Here is a 20,077-nt window from a genome sequence, read left to right on the forward strand (position 1 = left end):
ATCGCCCCTCCCCAGGGACCCGCTCTGGTCATCTCCTCCTTCCTGGCCCCCTCGGATACCTCACTCTGAGATGCCACTCCTAGAGGCTTCCCCTGGGGGCCTGGGACGAGCAGGGAGGGGGCACTAGGAAGGCAGATGCCCTGTTGAACCCACACATTGCCTGCCCCCACCTGCTGCCAGGGCTCCTTGGAAAACGCTGCACAAGACCACGTTGGAGTTTTCTTGTGCCTGATGACACAGGCTTCAGCAACAGTTGGGACGGAGATTTCTGGGATACAAACTGCTAGGCTGTGGAGAACTCGCTCTGCAATCTGCTCTCCATCCCTGTTCCTCTTGAAATGCCTGCAGCCAGTGTTCCCAGAGTGTTCCCAGTGTGTTCCCAGAGTGCTCCCAGTGTGTTCCCAGAGTGTTCCCAGTGTGTTCCCAGAGTGTTCCCAGAGTGTTCCCAGAGTGTTCCCAGTGTGTTCCCAGAGTGTTCCCAGAGTGTTCCCAGTGTGTTCCCAGAGTGTTCCCAGAGTGTTCCCAGTGTGTTCCCAGAGTGTTCCCAGAGTGTTCCCAGAGTGTTCCCAGTGTGTTCCCAGAGTGTTCCCAGAGTGTTCCCAGTGTGTTCCCAGAGTGTTCCCAGTGTGTTCCCAGAGTGTTCCCAGAGTGTTCCCAGTGTATTCCCAGAGTGTCCCCAGAGTGTTCCCAGAGTGTTCCCAGAGTGTTCCCAGTGTGTTCCCAGAGTGTGCCCAGAGTGTTCCCAGTGTGTTTCCAGTGTGTTCCCAGAGTGTTCCCAGAGTGTTCCCAGTATGTTCCCAGTGTGTTCCCAGAGTGTTCCCAGAGTGTTCCCAGAGTGTTCCCAGTGTGTTCCCAGAATGTTCCCAGTGTGTTCCCAGAGTGTTCCCAGTGTGTTCCCAGAGTGTTCCCAGAGTGTTCCCAGTGTGTTCCCAGAGTGTTCCCAGAGTGTTCCCAGTGTGTTCCCAGAGTGTTCCCAGAGTGTTCCCAGTGTGTTCCCAGTGTGTTGCCAGAGTGTTCCCAGAGTGTTCCCAGAGTGTTCCCAGTGTGTTCCCAGAGTGTTCCCAGTGTGTTCCCAGAGTGTTCCCAGAGTGTTCCCAGAGTGTTCCCAGAGTGTTCCCAGTGTATTCCCAGAGTGTTCCCAGAGTGTTCCCAGAGTGTTCCCAGAGTGTTCCCAGTGTGTTCCCAGAGTGTGCCCAGAGTGTTCCCAGTGTGTTCCCAGAGTGTTCCCAGTGTGTTCCCAGTGTGTTCCCAGAGTGTTCCCAGTGTGTTCCCAGAGTGTTCCCAGTGTGTTCCAAGTGTGTTCCCAGAGTGTTCCCAGAGTGTTCCCAGTGTGTTCCCAGAGTGTTCCCGGTGTGTTCCCAGTGTGTTTCCAGAGTGTTCCCGGAGTGTTCCCAGAGTGTTCCCAGTGTGTTCCCAGTGTGTTCCCAGAGTGTTCCCAGTGTGTTCCCAGAGTGTTCCCAGAGTGTTCCCAGTGTGTTCCCAGAGTGTTCCCAGAGTGTTCCCAGAATGTTCCCAGAGTGTTCCCAGTGTGTTCCCAGTGTGTTCCCAGAGTGTTCCCAGAGTGTTCCCAGTGTGTTCCCAGTGTGTTCCCAGAGTGTTCCCAGTGTGTTCCCAGAGTGTTCCCAGAGTGTTCCCAGTGTGTTCCCAGTGTGTTCCCAGAGTGTTCCCAGAGTGTTCCCAGAGTGTTCCCAGTGTGTTCCCAGAATGTTCCCAGTGTGTTCCCAGAGTGTTCCCAGTGTGTTCCCAGAGTGTTCCCAGAGTGTTCCCAGTGTGTTCCCAGAGTGTTCCCAGAGTGTTCCCAGTGTGTTCCCAGAGTGTTCCCAGAGTGTTCCCAGTGTGTTCCCAGTGTGTTGCCAGAGTGTTCCCAGAGTGTTCCCAGAGTGTTCCCAGTGTGTTCCCAGAGTGTTCCCAGTGTGTTGCCAGAGTGTTCCCAGAGTGTTCCCAGAGTGTTCCCAGTGTGTTCCCAGAGTGTTCCCAGAGTGTTCCCAGTGTATTCCCAGAGTGTTCCCAGAGTGTTCCCAGTGTGTTCCAAGTGTGTTCCCAGAGTGTTCCCAGAGTGTTCCCAGTGTGTTCCCAGAGTGTTCCCGGTGTGTTCCCAGTGTGTTTCCAGAGTGTTCCCGGAGTGTTCCCAGAGTGTTCCCAGTGTGTTCCCAGTGTGTTCCCAGAGTGTTCCCAGTGTGTTCCCAGAGTGTTCCCAGTGTGTTCCCAGAGTGTTCCCAGAGTGTTCCCAGTGTGTTCCCAGAGTGTTCCCAGTGTGTTCCCAGAGTGTTCCCAGAGTGTTCCCAGTGTGTTCCCAGAGTGTTCCCAGTGTGTTCCCAGAGTGTTCCCGGTGTGTTCCCAGTGTGTTTCCAGAGTGTTCCCGGAGTGTTCCCAGAGTGTTCCCAGTGTGTTCCCAGTGTGTTCCCAGAGTGTTCCCAGTGTGTTCCCAGAGTGTTCCCAGTGTGTTCCCAGAGTGTTCCCAGTGTGTTCCCAGTGTGTTCCCAGAGTGTTCCCAGAGTGTTCCCAGAATGTTCCCAGAGTGTTCCCAGTGTGTTCCCAGTGTGTTCCCAGAGTGTTCCCAGAGTGTTCCCAGTGTGTTCCCAGAGTGTTCCCAGAGTGTTCCCAGTGTGTTCCCAGAGTGTTCCCAGAGTGTTCCCAGTGTGTTCCCAGAGTGTTCCCAGAGTGTTCCCAGTGTGTTCCCAGAGTGTTCCCAGTGTGTTCCCAGAGTGTTCCCAGAGTGTTCCCAGTGTGTTCCCAGAGTGTTCCCAGAGTGTTCCCAGAATGTTCCCAGAGTGTTCCCAGTGTGTTCCCAGTGTGTTCCCAGAGTGTTCCCAGAGTGTTCCCAGTGTGTTCCCAGTGTGTTCCCAGAGTGTTCCCAGTGTGTTCCCAGAGTGTTCCCAGTGTGTTCCCAGTGTGTTCCCAGAGTGTTCCCAGTGTGTTCCCAGAGTGTTCCCAGAGTGTTCCCAGAATGTTCCCAGAGTGTTCCCAGTGTGTTCCCAGTGTGTTCCCAGAGTGTTCCCAGAATGTTCCCAGAGTGTTCCCAGTGTGTTCCCAGTGTGTTCCCAGAGTGTTCCCAGAGTGTTCCCAGTGTGTTCCCAGTGTGTTCCCAGAGTGTTCCCAGTGTGTTCCCAGAGTGTTCCCAGAGTGTTCCCAGTGTGTTCCCAGAGTGTTCCCAGTGTGTTCCCAGAGTGTTCCCAGAGTGTTCCCAGTGTGTTCCCAGAGTGTTCCCAGAGTGTTCCCAGTGTGTTCCCAGAATGTTCCCAGAGTGTTCCCAGAGTGTTCCCAGTGTGTTCCCAGAGTGTTCCCAGAGTGTTCCCAGAGTGTTCCCAGTGTGTTCCCAGTTGTAGGCGTTGATCTCCACGTCCCAATGGGGAGCATTTCCTTTATTCCATAGCAAGCGCCCTCCTGGGAGTCAGCCTCTGCCCCGGCCTGCGGACAGCGGGTGACCGTGGGCTCCAACCCAGTGACACCTGCCCTGCCGCTCAGGGAAATCTGTGACTCACCATGGGCCGTCCTCCTGCATGTGACTCACTGCAAGCTCGAGCGTCCCAGCACTGGACCTCAGGTCCGAGCCCATCATTTTGGTGTCCCAAGCTCGACTCCCACGTCTGCATTTTCTGATCTCCATTCTGAGTGCTCCCTGTTTCCTCTGCGGAGCCCTGAGCCTGCAGGCACACAGCTTGGTCCTCTGAGCCTGTGGTCATCACAGCAGCGTGTCCCCCTCCTCAGGGAAATGTCCTGTCCCTCCTCTGGCGACGCTCACAGCGGGCTCCTTGCTGTCTCACTCTCTTCTCTAGGCTGTTAGACTTGTCTGGGATGGCCCTCCGCTGTGTCCTGCCAGCACAGGTCAAGGGCAGCGGGAAGGGTCAGGAAGAGTGGGAGGACGAGTGGGGCCCACTCAGCTGTGGCCGGGCTGGGTTCGTTCACAAGCCCAGGTTCTTCTGTTGCCCGGCGACAGCCGCACACAGCCAGCGCCTTCTCCTGCCGGACTCGAGCACGTCCTAGCTGAGCTGTGGGCAGACCTGGGAGTGTGCCATGCCTGCTGTGGCTGTCTGCAGGGCAGAAGGGCGGCCACTCAGGGGGGGGTCAGGGTGTTCTCACAGGCATCCACAGCCACATTAGCCCAGCCAGGTGTTCATACACGTGTGCTCCCTCCCGAGCCCGGGAGCCAGGACAGGCGGATGCCGTAGCATCGTTGTGATCCTATCACAGAAGGGGAACAAGGGATGGGAGGTAGGATCCCACACGACAAGGCCGGTCCATGACCCCAATCCTTGGGCCCACCTCAAGGCCATCTTCCCTTAGGGAGGCACCTGTTCCACGGGCCAGACGGCAAGAAAAACCCCATCCTCATGGCAGGCACAAATGGGGTGGCAGCTGAGGGTCCAGTCCTGAGTGCTGTGTTCCACCCTGCCTCCACTTCTGATGCAGCAAGGACGGCTCAAGGGCTTGGCTCCCTGCCACCCACCTGGGAGACCTAGCGCCCACCTTTGGCCTGATGGGTGCTGCAGGCTTGTAGAGGAATGGCCTGGAGGGTGGGAGATGCCCTCCACCAGCCCCTACCACTGGCCTTTCTAATCCAATACATAAATGGGGCATTCCCCATAGGGAGACATTCCCGTGCTTGTCAAAGACATGACTAAATGATGACATCCTGAGGCCGCTCACACGGGGCTGCGGGCAGAGCAGGCGGCTCCATCACCATCTCAGGCCACCGATTCTGAGCACTCAGGGCGCTCCTGCAGCGAGACTCCGTGCTGACGCGTGACACAGCCACGGGCCACCCGGCCTCTCCTCGGTCTGCAGGGGCGCCCTTCAGACAGGCATTAAGGACGCCAGTCATGGGAGTGCTGCCAGAGGCCCAGGTGCGTGGCTGCCACACAGGTAACATCAGCCTCTACAGTGTTCTAAACCTGCAACAGCTTGCCTCCCAGTGTGGCAGAGGGTGAGACGGACGAGCGCAGGGCCCGGGTGACACTGACATTGCTGGGCCAGGGACCACGTTTAGAGAACTCAGTGGGGCTCCCTCCTAAGTCATCGCCACAGAGAGCCAGGCCCTGGTGCCAGGACCGTCCTGGGAGGTTAAAGGCTGGGATTCCCTTAGCAGCCCATCACCCCGGACTATGACCAGCACCTGGAGGGAGCTGGTAGGCGGGTTCTGCACCACAGGGAGACACTAAGGCACGGAATCAGATGCAGCCAGCGAGGCTGCCCTATCCACACGGATCTTATCTTCTCCAAAGAAGAAAAGACAGCAGGGCTGGGGCGGCGTGGTGGCACATCAGGTTAAGCCACCACCTGCAGAACTGGCCTTGTCCCAGAGAAGAGGGCACAACCTGGGTTACTTACGACCTACACCCCCAGCCCTAGGCTTAGGGCTAGTGTGTTCCTACAGCCCCGTGGGGGTGAGCACAGACACCCATGCCTGCCTGGATGCATGTGTTGGACCTGGGAGATGTGGCAGAGGGACATGGCGGCACGGTGCTGGCTCTACATGGTGACCAGCTGCCAAGCACAGGAAGAAACACAGCCAAGCAACTGTCCCCCAGGGACCCCCAACATTCCTCACCCCTGCCTCCCGTCTCCCTGGCCACCCACATGGGGAATTCCCACTTCTCTCACTGCACACCTGTAACATTTTTCTGTGCGTGCCCACACACGCTCCCGCCTTTTGCACACGGAGCACAGTTCACACCAGTTGGGCACTCGCTGGGCCAGGCTGGCCTCCTGCACACCTCTCCACATGTGACCAACGAGTGCTTCCTCTCCATTTCCCAGCCATTGGTCGGACGCCAGTGACCTGCTCCAGCTGAGGCCCGTCGGTGGGTGTGGGGCATTTCCCACCCAGGGCACCCAAGTCACTATTCCAGCACCCTGGGAGGATGAGCTGGATGGACAAAGTGGACATACTGTCCGCACCCTGAGCTCTCCTGGATGGACAAAGTGGACATACTGTCTGCACCCTGAGCTCTCCTGCCCCCTCAGTCTGGCCCCATCCCCTCTGGGCAGCCGCAGGGCGGCGCTGTGCCAGCACTGGCAGATCCGTCCCCTCTCTCTCAGCCCCGCCCACCCTGCATCTCCTTTTCTGGTCACCAAGCTTGTGCCTGTCTGCCACGGCGCCACAGGCTCTGGAACCCAATCCTTCCATTTTTATCTCTTCCTGGAGTTGCTTCTCCTCATTCTTCACATACCAGGCCTGGAACTGGCTGGTGGTGGAGCTGGATCTGCAGCTGCCGGTCAGCTGCCAGCCAGGGCGCATAGCTTCACCCCTGCTCCGCACCCCTCCAAGTGCCAAGGAAGCTCAAAGCCCGCCCTCCCCCAGCAGCCCGCTGCAGGCCTGGCTGGGCAAGGCCTAGCCGAGGCAGCCCCAAGGGGAGCCCACTTCACCGAACCCTCCCCTCTTGCCGTCAGAGGCTCTTCTGTCCATTGTCAATGTTCGGACTCGCTTCCAAAGCAGGACTGGACAACGAGAGAAAATGATGAGGGCAGCAGGGCTGTGGCTTGCAAGCGTGTGCCCCCAGCTGCCCCGTGGGGCTGAGTCGCAGCTGTCTTAGCCTGGGAGTGTGTCGCATGAGTGCTTTTGGCCATTTGCTGTGCAGACAAAAGGTGCTGTGACACTCGGGTAACGAAGCATGCCCAGGACTGCCTCAGCTTGAAGAGGGGCTGGGGGCACGAGAGGGGCTGGCACTTCAGGGGGGCATTCTCCTGGGATGCAGAAGTGAGTCAGCCCTGGGAGTGAGCAGAGGGTGCTCGCAGAGCAAAGGCCCAGGCAGGGGAGACAGCATGGGTGCCACGACCCCGATGTCACCCAGTCCAGCAGCCAGCCTGCCACACAGCTGCCCGGGGAGACTGAGATGAATCCAAATCCAGTCCCACTGTCATCAGGCAGTGCCCGTCCCTCTGAGCACACCTTCAGGAAGAGCATCCATCCAGCATTGCACAGCCAAGATCCAGCAGCTCTTGCTCTTCTCTCTGGCCCGGCTGGTTCTCCACAGGTCGTGCCACAGCCCAGGCCACGCTGACTGGTACAGCTCCCAGCTGCTGACCGTGAAAGAACAAGCGTTCACCTTCTGAGCATCCTTGACGAGCTGGACAACAAACACGTGTGAGGACTTGGATGTCACAGCGGCAGGCCAAGGTCACCTGAGTGACCCATGGCATCCTGGGCACTGGCCAATGTGGCTGCATGGTGGGGAAATTAGTGCCAGCTACCTATGGTCTTTCTGCCGCATCACCTGCCGTGGTCGCTCCTGTGGATTGGACACCCGCTACACCCCAACACTGCAGTCACCTCATCTGATCTCCAGTTTCTTCTGAAAGTCTGACATTCTGGCTAGTTGAGAGTCCAGTGTCCTGGGGGCCAAATCCAGCTCTGCCCCTTGACCATGGGACAAGCCCAGCCATGCCTTCCTGCCAGAGAAAAAAGCAAATGACGCCAACGGAAGCATCATCGGACACAGAGCAGTTCACAAACAATTGGAGCTACCACCCCCCAGACAGCTGACACTTCTATTCTGATTCTATTATCAAGTTACTTAAGACGGAAGCAAGCGTGTTACACCATTCCTCCCCCTAACAGGGAACTCTAAGCTGCTCTCTGCTCTGGTCTGTGTTCCCAAGTACCCAGGGAAGGGGGTACTTGCTAACCTGGCTCCACCCTCTCAGAGCTCCCTGCACTCCCCCCACCCTGCTGAACTCATCTGGAAAGAAGGGAGGTGCCCTGAGCTGCGTCCAATTTTAGCTGCAGGTGCGAGGTCATGTGGAAGTGGAGGGCGTGTAAGGCACATGGCCAGGTCCTGTTATAGCTCAGAAGAGAGCAGATGAGATACTTGGCCCCGGGTGAGGTCTCAGTGATGAAGCCAGCCCTGCCAAGGGTGGGAGGGCCTCACACTGGGGGCTGAGCATGACCCCAGGGTTCCCTGTGCTGGGACTGCACACGCCTATACTCTGTCATCCTGTGAAACAAAGGAGTCACAGCTTCACAACCTCCTCTGGGCCCAGAAGCCCCCAGCTCAGCCAAGCCACCCAGGCACACCTCACTCCTCCCACCCACCCCCAAGCCCTGGCCACCCAGCACCCCCAGCTGGGCCCGGTCACCCACATGCCACCCCCAGCAGCCTTGGCCGCTCGCACCCTTCCCCCCAGCTCAGTCCTGGCAGCCCATATACGCCCAGCTCAGCCCGGATGTCCACCTGCCCCCAGCTCAGCCCCACCGCCCACACAGTCCCCACTCAGTCTGTCCTCCCACTACCTCCCTGTGTCTTGTGTTTGAAGGACCTGCGGAAAACCTGTGCCAGGGCCCTGCAGGCGGCCGTCAAGTCACAGGAGCACTCTAACCCTAACTCTAACCCTAAGTGGCAGCTCCACTCCACCACCTCCTCTCAGCACTCCTGCCATGTGGACCCCCACGGCACCTGCCCTGCATGCTCCCTGCCCCGTGGGTGCCCTGGGCTCCAGTCTCCAGAAATGCCTGCCCAGCCCCGTGGGTGCCCATGTCTGGGACTCCCAGTCTCTGTCCCCATGCCACCCTCAGCCCCGGCTTGGACAGGTGCTTCCGAGGGGGTCCCCCTGCTCCCACCACTTCCTGGACTTTTCCTGAGCTTGTGTCGTTTGATCTTTCCTGCCCTTTGGATCCGCAGCTAGCACCCATGACCCCTTCCTCTTCTGCCCCCCACCCTATGTGTGGTTCCCTCATAGTTTCCTTCAAAGGAGCCCAAGAAGCCCCTGGAAAGCACCCTACAGTCTGGGCTGTAGGCATCACAGGGCAGCTATGGGTGCCACAGCGCTACGTTCTGGCCACCATGATGCACAGCCATGATGCCCTCAGAGCACATCCTGGTAAAATGCTAAACAACCAACGTGCCAACACTGCTTTGTGCTATTAAAAAAAAAAAAAAAGATTTTTTTTGTTTTTATTGGAAAGGCAAATTTATGGAGAGGAGAGACACACATTTTCCATCCGCTGATTCACTCTCCAAATTACTGCAACAACCAGAACTGGGCTGATTCAAAGGCAGGAGCCAGGAGCTTCTTCTAGGTCTCCCATGTGGGTGCAGGGTCCAAGGACTTGAGCCATTGTCCGCTGCTTTCCCAGGGGACAAGCAGGGAGCTGGATCAGGAGCAACCAGGACACAAATCAGTGCCCATGGGAGATGGGAGGCTTAGCCTGCTACATCACGGCACTAGCCCCATATTAGCCCATTTTGCACTCACAGATAACCCTCGTCAGTCAAGCCTTTGGTCAGGAAACTTCTAGAATATTCCTCTCTCAGTCTCAGTCCTGACCACTCCCTGTTCCTTATGTAAGCATTCCACCCAATTGCCAAAGTCAAGGCCAGGCTACCTCTAAGGGAATGAGGGTCCAGCAGGAAGCAGGACAGAAACAGAAACTGGGAGTCCCAAGTCCAGGATGCGGAGGCCAGAGCCAGCCCCAGGAGGGTTGAGCAGCATCGACCCCAAGGAACTGGGCTCTGTCCCCTGAGTCCGGTGGGGCTGGGTGGCCAGACTTGACCCCGCCCCTCCACAGTCTGAGGGGTGCCGAATGAGGTCCTCCCTGCCCCAGGGCGGAGGCTCCCTGGCCAGCCCGAGGATTCCTGCAGCATGTGGACAGGCCAGGAAATGAGCACAGGCGGGCCGGGCGCTTCCCGTGGGCCTGCTGGAGCCACCCACAGCTGGCTGGCTCCACTGCCAGCTTTGCCCTGTGACTGGGTGCACCCTGCCCACCGCCAGCCAGGGCCGAGTGCTCACACCCTTCTCCTCTAAGGTGCTACCGCACACCCTGCTCCCCTCCGCACACAGTCCTCTTCCCTCTCTGCAGCCCTTGCTTCCAGTCCAGGGGCCGTTGACCCACCTTGTACTAACACGCCTGTGGCCAGCTGCTGTTGCTAAATCAGTCCAGAGATTTCTGAGCTGTCGTGCTCTTTTCCTGGCCCGCTGGACCATACAGTGGTTACTCATGTTCTCCGCACCCCACGCCCCGGCCTGTGTAGACACTTGTGCCAGGCAGGCCCCGGACAGGGTGGATGGCTCCGGCTCTGCGGGGTGAGCCTTTCACTTGTGCAAACAGGGCTTGGAGGTCTCCGGGGAGACAGCTAACACTTGGCAGGTGAGGGTGGCAAGAGGTGACGGACCCACACGTTAGGGTGCCTGGAATCTGGGTGAGCGGACAGGCCTGAGTCGGAAGCTTCTGGGATATGCCCGGCTACACTGTGCATCTACCATACATCTGGTGACTGGAAGGAGGGGTTTCGGAGACGGAGGGAGACAGCGAGGAAGGGCCCCAGTGAACACCCTCACCACTAATCTGCTCAGACAGGCTTCCGCCTGGTCCTGGAGCCCAGAGAGGAAGTGACTCCTCCCTTCGGAAAATCGGATGCCATAGCAGGGAGCCGGCCTGGCCCTGCCCCAAGCTGCAAGGGCCTCAGGGCGCTGTGGGCATGAGGGAGCAGGAGTGAGGGCTCTTCCCTAGGTAGGTCATGAACCCAGACTAGGGTGTGGCACTTCTTGGAGACCCTCGGAGACTTATTTATTTATTTTTATTGGAAAGGCAGATTTACAGAGAGAAAGCTGCTCGGTCTGCAGGCTCACTCCCCAAGTAACCGTAAAGGCCAGAGCTGAGCCAATCTGAAGCCGGGAGCCTCCTCCAGGTCTCCCACATGGGTGCAGGGTCCCAAGGCTTTGGACCATCCTCTGTTGCTTTCCCAGGCCACACACAGGGAGTGGAAAGGAAGTGGGACAGCCGGGACACGAACTGGCGTCATATGGGATCCCAGTGTGTGCAGGGCAAGGATTTAGCCATGCGGCTGTTGTGCCGGGCACTCAGTGACTATAGAAACTACAACACCTCTGCACGTGTGACGAGCCACTCCTGGGGCCTCTGAGCGGCCACTTGGCGCATCTGCACCAGTCTTTGGTACTGCTGCTGTCAGTGTCCTCATCGTGTCCCGAGGACTTCCCCGAGGTTACACCGCCTGAGAGGGGCGAAGCCCTGGAGACGCGGGTTGGCAGCCTCTCAGCTGTGTGACTTGCAAGTTATTGAAACTCTCTGAAGCACATGTGCCCCGGGGAAAGCTCAGGTCAACTGTGCTGCCGCCTGAGAGCGCTGGCCAAGCCTTGGGCATTGTAACTGAAACAGGAGGACCCTGACCTAGCCCTCCTGGTGGACAGACGGAACGTGCTAGGCAGTTCTTCCTTTCATCCTTGCAAAACTTTGAAAGAGCTGTCCAGGTGGCAAGAATTCCAGGTCTACCCCTGAAGAGGAAGACAGACCCAGAGGAATAAGTGTCACCCCTGTCTTGGGCCCCCGTCTGGAGAGGTTCTCCCAGCTGCTGTGACCCCTGTCTTGGGCCCCCGTCTGGAGAGGTTCTCCCAGCTGCTGTGACCCCTGTCTTGGGCCCCCGTCTGGCGAGGTTCTCCCAGCTGCTGTGACCCCTGTCTTGGGCCCCAGTCTGGAGAGGTTCTCCCAGCTGCTGTGACCCCTGTCTTGGGCCCCCGTCTGGAGAGGTTCTCCCAGCTGCTGTGACCCCTGTCTTGGGCCCCCGTCTGGCGAGGTTCTCCCAGCTGCTGTGACCCCTGTCTTGGGCCCCCGTCTGGCGAGGTTCTCCCAGCTGCTGTGACCCCTTTCTTGGGCCCCCGTCTGGGAGAGGTTCTCCCAGCTGCTGTGACCCCTGTCTTGGGCCCCCGTCTGGCGAGGTTCTCCCAGCTGCTGTGACCCCTGTCTTGGGCCCCCGTCTGAGCGAGGTTATCCCAGCTGTTGGGCTGAGGGCTGGGTTCCAGGGACTCCAGCAGGGAGAGGACAGGGTCCCTGCCAGGTGATGGGGTTTACCAGGGGCCCTTCCTTGGGTCCAGGCAAGCAGGCCCACACAGCACAGCAGAGAGGGCTGGGCACTGGTCAGAGCCAGGGGAGAAGTTTTGTGTGTCAGGGGTCATAGTTACCGGCTAGCAGGCTGCAGGTGCATGGCTTGCGTCAGCATCGCTGGTGTTGGGCAGAGCCCCAGGCTGTGCGCTTGAAACACGCTGAGGACATGGCGGGGCAGCTGGGGCACACAGGGAACACCCCCCATTGTTCACCCCCACCCTCCTTCCCACATGGATCTGCTAGCCCTCCACTGCAGGCTGTAGAGTGGCCACTCACTCTCACTCTGTGGCCAGGGGCCTGGCTTCCATTCCTGCCTCTGCCGCTCACCAGCTTGTGGCCTGCCGGCAGCTAGTGGAGCCCTCTGACCGTGGTCTCACTGTCCTCAACAGTGTCTTCACGTGGCTTCCTGAGATATTTAGTACGCCCTGAGATAGGGAGGTGGTCCTAGTGATGACAAAGGTGCAGCTGCGGAAGATCTCATCAGTGCTTCGCGGATGGCTCCGCCTGCCCTGGGCACTGCTGGGGGCGGGGCACTGCTGGGGGCGGGGCACTGCTGGGGGCGGGGCACTGCTGGGGGCGGGGCACTGCTGGGGGCGGGGCACTGCTGGGGGCGGGGCACTGCTGGGGGCGGGGGGCTGCAGCCCACAGCAGCTGGGGCTTCAGCCTCACCGCTGGGGATGGGCAGGGCTTGGAGACTGTGCAGGGCTCTGTCTACCCTGACTTGCCTTGGTGGGGCGCTCTCCCACCCCCTTCACCTGCTTTCATTTGAAGCAGGAAAACAAAAAGCAAACCAAAACAACGAAACTCAGTCTCCTCTGGGATGTCGACGTCAGAGCTGCCTGAGCCTCTTATCTGTTTGATTTTGGTCCCAGCAGCCAAGGGTGTCAGGAAAATGACTAAACCACCATAAAAATGATATTGGCAAACAGTCCGGGCCGTGAGTCATGAGAGCCACGACCAGGAGCGAGTCACACAGCTCCTCCTGCCTGGGGGGGGTGGGTTGCGTCTAGCTTCCTGTGCTGTGGTGTCAATGCGAGAGCAGTGGACTTGGGGTCAAGGTCCCAGGCTCACTCCCTCTGTGCTACGTGACTTCAGGCAAAATTTCGTCTGCCTGGACTTCACTTTCCTCCTCTGTCGAGTGGGCAGCTCAGGGAGCGGCTGCAGGGCCAGCCGGGGAATGCCTAGTCACACTCCCCAGGGCCTCTCTGAGAAGTGACCTTCCACGTGAGCCCCTCCTCCCAGCAGCAGTCCATGGGGAGTTTCAGACACATCTGCATTTGGGGTGCTTGGCCAAGGGGGTAAGCTTTGTTCCAGAGAGAGTGGCTCCAGGGGGACCTGAACGAGGTGCACTGGTGAGAGCCCATGCCTTGGCCGTGACGCGCGCCTGGCCAGCGTGGTGGGCGGGCACGGACCTCCTGGGAGCAGGGTGGAGTGAAGGGCGGGGCGGGGAGGAGGCAGGGGCCGCCTGGCCAGAGGCGCAATTGCTCATCCCCATTTTTCATCCGGTGGAGCCCTGCCCTGCCTTCCAGAGAGCCAGCAGGACTCAGGCAGCCCAAAGAGGGGACTGCATCCCACCTTGGCTCTGTGAAGACACCCAGAGCTTGGAGAGGGTTTAGAGAGCGTTCAGGCGACCCCACGCGAAGCGGAGACCAGGAGGTGAGGTCGCTGCTTGTGGGCTGCAGGGGGCGGGACCAGCACCCAGGCATCTCCCTGCCAGCCCGTCTACCTCACCCCTCTCAACAGCAGACCTGGAGAGTCTTCCTGCCTCCTTTATCAGCCTGCAGGTAGGGAGCAGGCGGCTGCAAGGCGGAAGCCACCTATTTAGAAACCTCCTATTCAGACAGGTGCACAGCAGGTGTCACCTGCCACAGTCAAGTTGATTCATGTTGACTGGAGCTGCATTCGGAAATAAAAGTGTTTGCCCAGCCAGGTCCCTTCCCATTGAGGTCTCCCCCATCAGCAGCCTGTTTCATAACATCGAATCCTTCCAGACTGCCCAGAAAGCAAGGGCTGGACCAGGACCTGAACCCACCGTGAGCCAGCACGATCCGCTCAGCACCTATGCGGGTGTCACACAACCTTCAGGCCCCTGTGGAGGCTTTTGGTTCCCGGCAGCATCTGCTCGGGCATACTGAAAGTGAACATGGATGCCAGGGTGCATCAGTATGGGTCAGCTGCCTGCAGGGCACATGTGCATGGGCGGCTCATTGCTAAGCCATACCCTGGACAGGAATGACAGCATGAATACCGTTTTCCAGTCTGCACACACACTGGCCTTCATCCCACCATGTCCTTCCTACCAGTGTGCTTCCAAGCATTCCAAAGCCCTGGAAGGTGACAGGTAGACCAGGTGGACAATTCCTCGGCCCACCATCCTGGAATTACATAGGACTGTAGTGTGAGCTTTGCTTCTTGCTGGACCACGGCAGTCGACCCTTCATACACCAGACTTCAAACTGACTGGGAAACTGAAAGCCGTGTTCCACAGTGACTACCAAACGCTCTGCCAAGCGCTCACGTTAGCTGCCTCATAGCAACTGTGAGTCCACGACGGTGATTCGCAGTGTCCCAGCTGAGCCCAGATGAGTTCCACAGGGCAAGCAAGATGTAGAGCCGGGCCACAGCCACCAGGTCCTCAAGTCAGCCAGCTGCACACAGAGGTCCTGACCCCAAGGCAGCCTGGACATGAACAGTCACAGACCAGAGTCCAGACACAGGGCCATGATCCTTGGCACCCTCGGCCTTGGGGGCAGAGGTGGCAGACTGGAGGTGAGGGGACCGGAACCCCATGAGAGGCGACTTCCTCAGTGCTGAGCCAGGCACCCAGCAGTGTCAGCCTTACTGTGACCACAGGGCTGGCCCCACCTTGTGGTGGTGACTGGGGTGGCTGTGTCACCAAGTGCTAGCAGCCACAGGTGCACTACACCACACTCAATTGTTTACAAGCTTCCTGCCTACTCCTCTCACTGTCCACACGCTACACCTTGGTGGTGTGCACACGGCTGCCTGCCTGCAGCCCTGGGCCTGGGAGGAGCCTTCCTCACCCTGCGCATCCCTTCAGGCCACTCCTGGAGGTCCGGCTTGGAGGCTTCTGCAGGAACAGGGCTCATCTCTGCCTTGGTGCCCTCCCCCCCTCACCCAGCAGGGGCACCTGTGCGTCCGCAGCCCCAGGAGAAGGCACAGTGAGCCAGGCGGGAGGAGGCAGAGGCCAGAGCCTGCCTTCCACCCTTGAGAAGAAGGCGTGATTCTCTCTGTGCCTCCAGAACTGGTGAGCTTGGAAGACAGAGCTAAAGCTCCAGCTCCTGACATGTCACTGTGTGCTCACGGGGCACACAGTGTGACTGCTCTCACACTGTGGGTGGAAGCACTCCGGACATTAGGAGCCAGTCCCAGGCACTTCCCCCAGCTCAGCTGGCAGGGCCTGGACTCAAGGTCCAGCCCAGTTCCCTGACTGCCCCGGGCTCCCTGGCCCTTCTCTGTCACTGCCTCTCCTTTGATCTGACCGGTTTATCTGCAAGTTGCATAACTGGGACTCCAGGGAAGCCTGATAGTGGCCTCCTGGAACAAAGGAGCTGGGAAGGAGGCAGGCAAGCAGGAGTCTCAAGGCTCCAGCCACTGGCCATGTGCCAGGCTGACTGGCTCCTTTAAGGGGCCTCTGAGCTCACTGTGCTACCCAGCACCCCCACACCCCAAGCAATGAGGTAATGGCATCTAAATCCAGCACCCAGCACAGACTGAGTGTCCCAAGACTAGAAAGAGGCTAGACTTTGGGACTGAGTGCCCAGGATGTGGCCAGGCCCGTAGCAGAGAGGAAGCAAAACTCGTTGCTGTGAACTTCTGGCCATGGGCAGCAGGCACCTGCTCTGATGTGGCTCTCAGAAGCACGAGGTCAAATCCCGCAGCCAGCCTTCCTTGAGGGCCTGGGGGGCTAAGAGGGAGCCGCTCACATGTCCTCAGGGTGAGGGAGACCCCCAAAACCTCCAGCCTGTAGTTCCAGGAAAGCTCTATGCAGGACAGTCTTGAGTGCAGAGCACACGGGGGCCGGGCTATACCCTACCCAAGATGGATTTGAGATCAGAGATGTTGGGGCACTCACCACACTCCCTGCAGCTGCTCTTAGGCTTCCGCCGCCACTCCCTGTCTCGCAGTCCCGCCCACTAGGTCAGAGGTGACGGGACCAGGACAGTCAGAGTAGTGCGTTTCCTGTTACTGTTTGCAGTTAGGACTTTTCCTTGGGGTATTGGCCTGCGCTGGCTGCCGCTGCACCGTAAATCACCGCAGAGCCCAGTGGAGGCACCACGTGAGGTGGACTGCATCTCAGTAAATCCAAGTTGATGTCGACTTGCCAATCCCCTGACTCTACTGGTGAGGGGAACTGCTAAGGAAGAAAGCAGGTTGATTGTCGCTTAGTCCCTTGCTGTGGCCCTCCCAACCCTTAGCAGCATCCTCACTGTAACACAGACTCTGGGGTCGAACCCACAGCACACAACACCTGGGGTTGCACCTGTTACGCGCATGGCAACAGGGCCTAAGGTGCTCCTGCCTTTTGCTAACACCAAACTGACTCTCTTTCCCTCTCTCTTTGTGTATGTGAAAAGATTTATTTACTTGAAAGGCAGAGTTACAGAGAGACAGGGAGAGACAAGAAGGAGGATGTACCCATCTGCTGATTCATTCCCCAGACACCCACAGTGGCCTGTGCCAGGCCCACGCCAGGAGCCCGGAGCTTCATCCAGGTATCCCCCAGTACAGGACCCCCAGCACTGTCCCAGGTACGTTAGCGGGGAGCTGGATCCTAAGTGGAGCAGCTGGGAGCGCAGTCGGTACTCATGGGCAATGCAGGTGTCGCAGCGGCTTAGCCTGCATTGCCTCAGTGCCCCCTGCTTCTGGATCGCTTGATACAGCACCTGGACTCAGTAGCTTTCGGGGGTTTTGCCCGGAGCCTGGGAATGAGCTGGGAGTGAATAAACACTGGGACAGCAGCACAGGAGAAGGCACCAGGGGTACCCAGTCTCCCCAGAACCTTTGCCTTCAGGCAGACAGGCCTGCCACCTGGGCGGCCCCTCTGCTGCCTGCCTGTGTGCTACTTGGTCTCGCCTCTTCGCTCCATTGCCTGATCGCAGGGTGTCACCTGCAGAGTTACTGGGAGACGGGGTGAGATTGTATCAGCATGCAGACTTGGCCTGGTCACAGGCAGTGACTAACCAGGGCGACACCAGGAAGGCCTGCTCCCCTCCAGTGGTCTGGGAACAACCCAGGGTGAAGGCGCAGCTGTGGGTGAGGAGTGGGGTCTCCGATCTCTGGTTAGCAGACTCCCAGGAAGAAGATGCCTGCTTGCTGGCATGATAGCGTTGGAAGCAGCTGGCAGGGAGTGGCTGGCCCTGATGAAGGGCCACTACCTGTCCCTCTAAGCTCTGTCTCCGCTCCTTCACATGTTGGTGTGATGGTGTTTGGAGGTGGTCAGGGCTGAATGAGATCATAGGGCAGCAAAGTCACATGTGGGGTCCTTAAAGGACACCACCTCCAAACATCAGCCACCTGCAGGTCAGGGACAACCCCTTTTCGTCTGAACTCGACCTCGGGCTTCCAACTCCTGCTGTTAAGCCACTCCACAGACAGCATTTCTCTCTGGTAACCCAAGCCAAATAAGACTGTTAGGAACGCGAGACTGCATCGTGAAACAGCTGATTGTCAGAGGTGTGGAGAGCAGCAAGAGCAAGGGGTCCCCAGGGAGCTCAGCGTTCCGGGGTGGCTGGAGCTCAGAGTTTAGCTGCCTGATTCCAGCTGGCAAAAAGAGCAAGAGAGAGAAACAGAGAGAGAGGGATTGATTACAGGTCAGCAAAGACAGACAGTCATTGACGCCACGTTTAGGAGTTGAGAAACTCCTGGGGTTGAGCACCACACAGGGTGTGACTCTCCGGCTGCCTCAATGCGTGACTGGCAGCTTAGTGAAGGAGCCCAGGGACTTGGTGCAGGCACTGCACATCCAGCGACCCTGAGCCATCAGCTGGCCTCCTCGTGCTACGGGCAGCTTCGTTACCACGGAACCATGTTGCAGCCCGTGAGAGAGGGTGCGGTTCCCCCAGAGGCCCACTCTGAGGTCCCAAAGTGGGGTGCCCTGTGAACTACACCTCCACTGGGCCCTGAGACTTGGAGTCACTCACTCGCAGGCTCCCGGCACCCAGCAGCCCCGTCCTTCCCATTGCATGCCTGGGCACCCTCACATACTGTTCCCTATCTTACCTTCCCCATCTGGCTTATGCACATTTTTCAACACATTAACTCACTGTAGGTTAATTGGAAGAAGTCTATCTTTTCCTTCAGCGACATCCACAAACTAAGCGACCTGCTGTGCTTCATAACCACATGTACAGTCATTCATACACGGGTAGTTCACAGGAAAACGATGAGGTCACTGTGGATTTGTCAACAAGAACGCATGAGTGCCCGTCTCTCGCAGGTGCACAGAGCTGCCTGAGAAGCCCAATGTGGGACAACATCGTGTGTTCTGGTGTGGGTTGTAGGTAGGAAGACTTGTCCTCAAGCAAAAATCTGCAACTTTTCCTGAAGGCAAAAATGAAGTTGGTGCTCAAAACCACTCCACATAGTTAGGCTGGAAGGCGGACAGGCTCAAAAGGGGCCAGAAGCGAGGGGCCCAGTGATTTGGATAAACCCCTTTTGTGGTGTGTAATAGGCATAGCTCAATAGTCACGCTTCAAGGAATGCTGCAAGTGGATATTGATTAAAAACCTTTCATCTTATTGTTAGTGACTCTGAGCCAACTAATGCCGGGTCACGTTACACAAGGCCTCCGTAGTGTACCCTGGTGAAACAGCAATGAGGTTACAACTTTGTGCCCCATTATAGGCCCACGGACCCAGCTCCTCAGCTTAAACAGCCTGAGAGGCCGGCAGCATCACCACAGGCCAAGCCACTCCGTGCAACACCAATCTTCCACTGGTTTGAATCCCACCCACTCCACTTTCTCTCCAGCTCCTTGCTAATACACCTGGAAAAGTAACAGGAGACACCCCTCGACAAGTGCTTGGGGGGAGGTCTAGGTTACTGGCTTCTGCCTGGCCCAGTCCTGCTATTGCAGCAGCAGATGGAGGATCGCTCTCCCTCTCTCTGGAACTCGGTCTTTCAAATGAACAAATAAATAAAATGCAAGCTGTGTGGGGTCTATCCCCAGTGCTCTGGGGAACTCCCTGTAGGCTCCAATGCCTGGATTTTCAGAGTGGATAGAACAGCAGGAACCAGAGAGGATTCTCAGGGCCTAGCCAAGTGAAGGAACAACTACACCACTTCTAAAGCGAGGCAAACGCCACTGGTTTCTTCAGCCAACAGGCTTGGGGTGCAGACAAGCAGGGCTGGGGTCTGAGCCGTGAAGCTGGGGCCCTGTCCTCAGGGAGACAACAATGCCTTGGAAAAACCAGGGACAGACAGGCAGCCGCAGAGCCCAGGTTGGCCCAGAGGAAAGGGCAACCCCTCTGAAGAAGGAGGGAGAAGGGCTTCCCCTCTGAGAGGGGCGAGGTCAGTGAAGTGCTATGGAATCTGGCAGGACAGCAGGTGCCACCGCTAACACAAGGGTTTGCCTTCTGCAGGCTGTCAGCACGGAGAGATCTGGGGCTCATGCTGTGCCTACTAGAAGCCCCCATGAGGGCAGCTTGGCCGCGTCCACATGACCTTCCCTGGATGTCCTTGTGCCTCGAGCCACAGCCTGCTGCTCTACAGGTTCTTGCTGGGTGCAACCCAGGTGACTAGTTGCAGTAGCTCTGCCCTGTGTGGAACTTCCCCCAAGGAATCTGTCCTGGAACAGAGCTTGCACACTGCATTCTGGCACCAGGCCTGGGAGCTAGACCCCACAGCCTTCCACCGGTTTCCTGGCTGATGGGTGGATGGCACCCAGCATGCCTAATCCTTGTTTCCATTGGGGTTGACAAACACTGGCACCTTACCACCTGCAGATAATCTGAAACCAAAAGGAAGATCGCAGCCCGCCCGGTATCACCCCTTTGGAAACTTCGGCCATTTACTGTTTGCTTGGTGTCCTGGCCCAGAGTCCGGCTTGGGTTTCCACCGTCATGGCTGCATCTGCTACCTCTGTTGTGGCTCCGGCCTCCCTACTGATCCGTGTAACAAATATTTATATGGCACTGGCCATATGCCAGGCGGTGTGTTAGATGCTTTCCACACGTCATCCCGCGTTTGCTGCTGCTAACACATGTGTGTGGCAGATGC

The sequence above is a fragment of the Ochotona princeps genome, chromosome 6 (assembly GCF_030435755.1).
Source record: "Ochotona princeps isolate mOchPri1 chromosome 6, mOchPri1.hap1, whole genome shotgun sequence".
NCBI classification, from domain to species: domain Eukaryota; kingdom Metazoa; phylum Chordata; class Mammalia; order Lagomorpha; family Ochotonidae; genus Ochotona; species Ochotona princeps.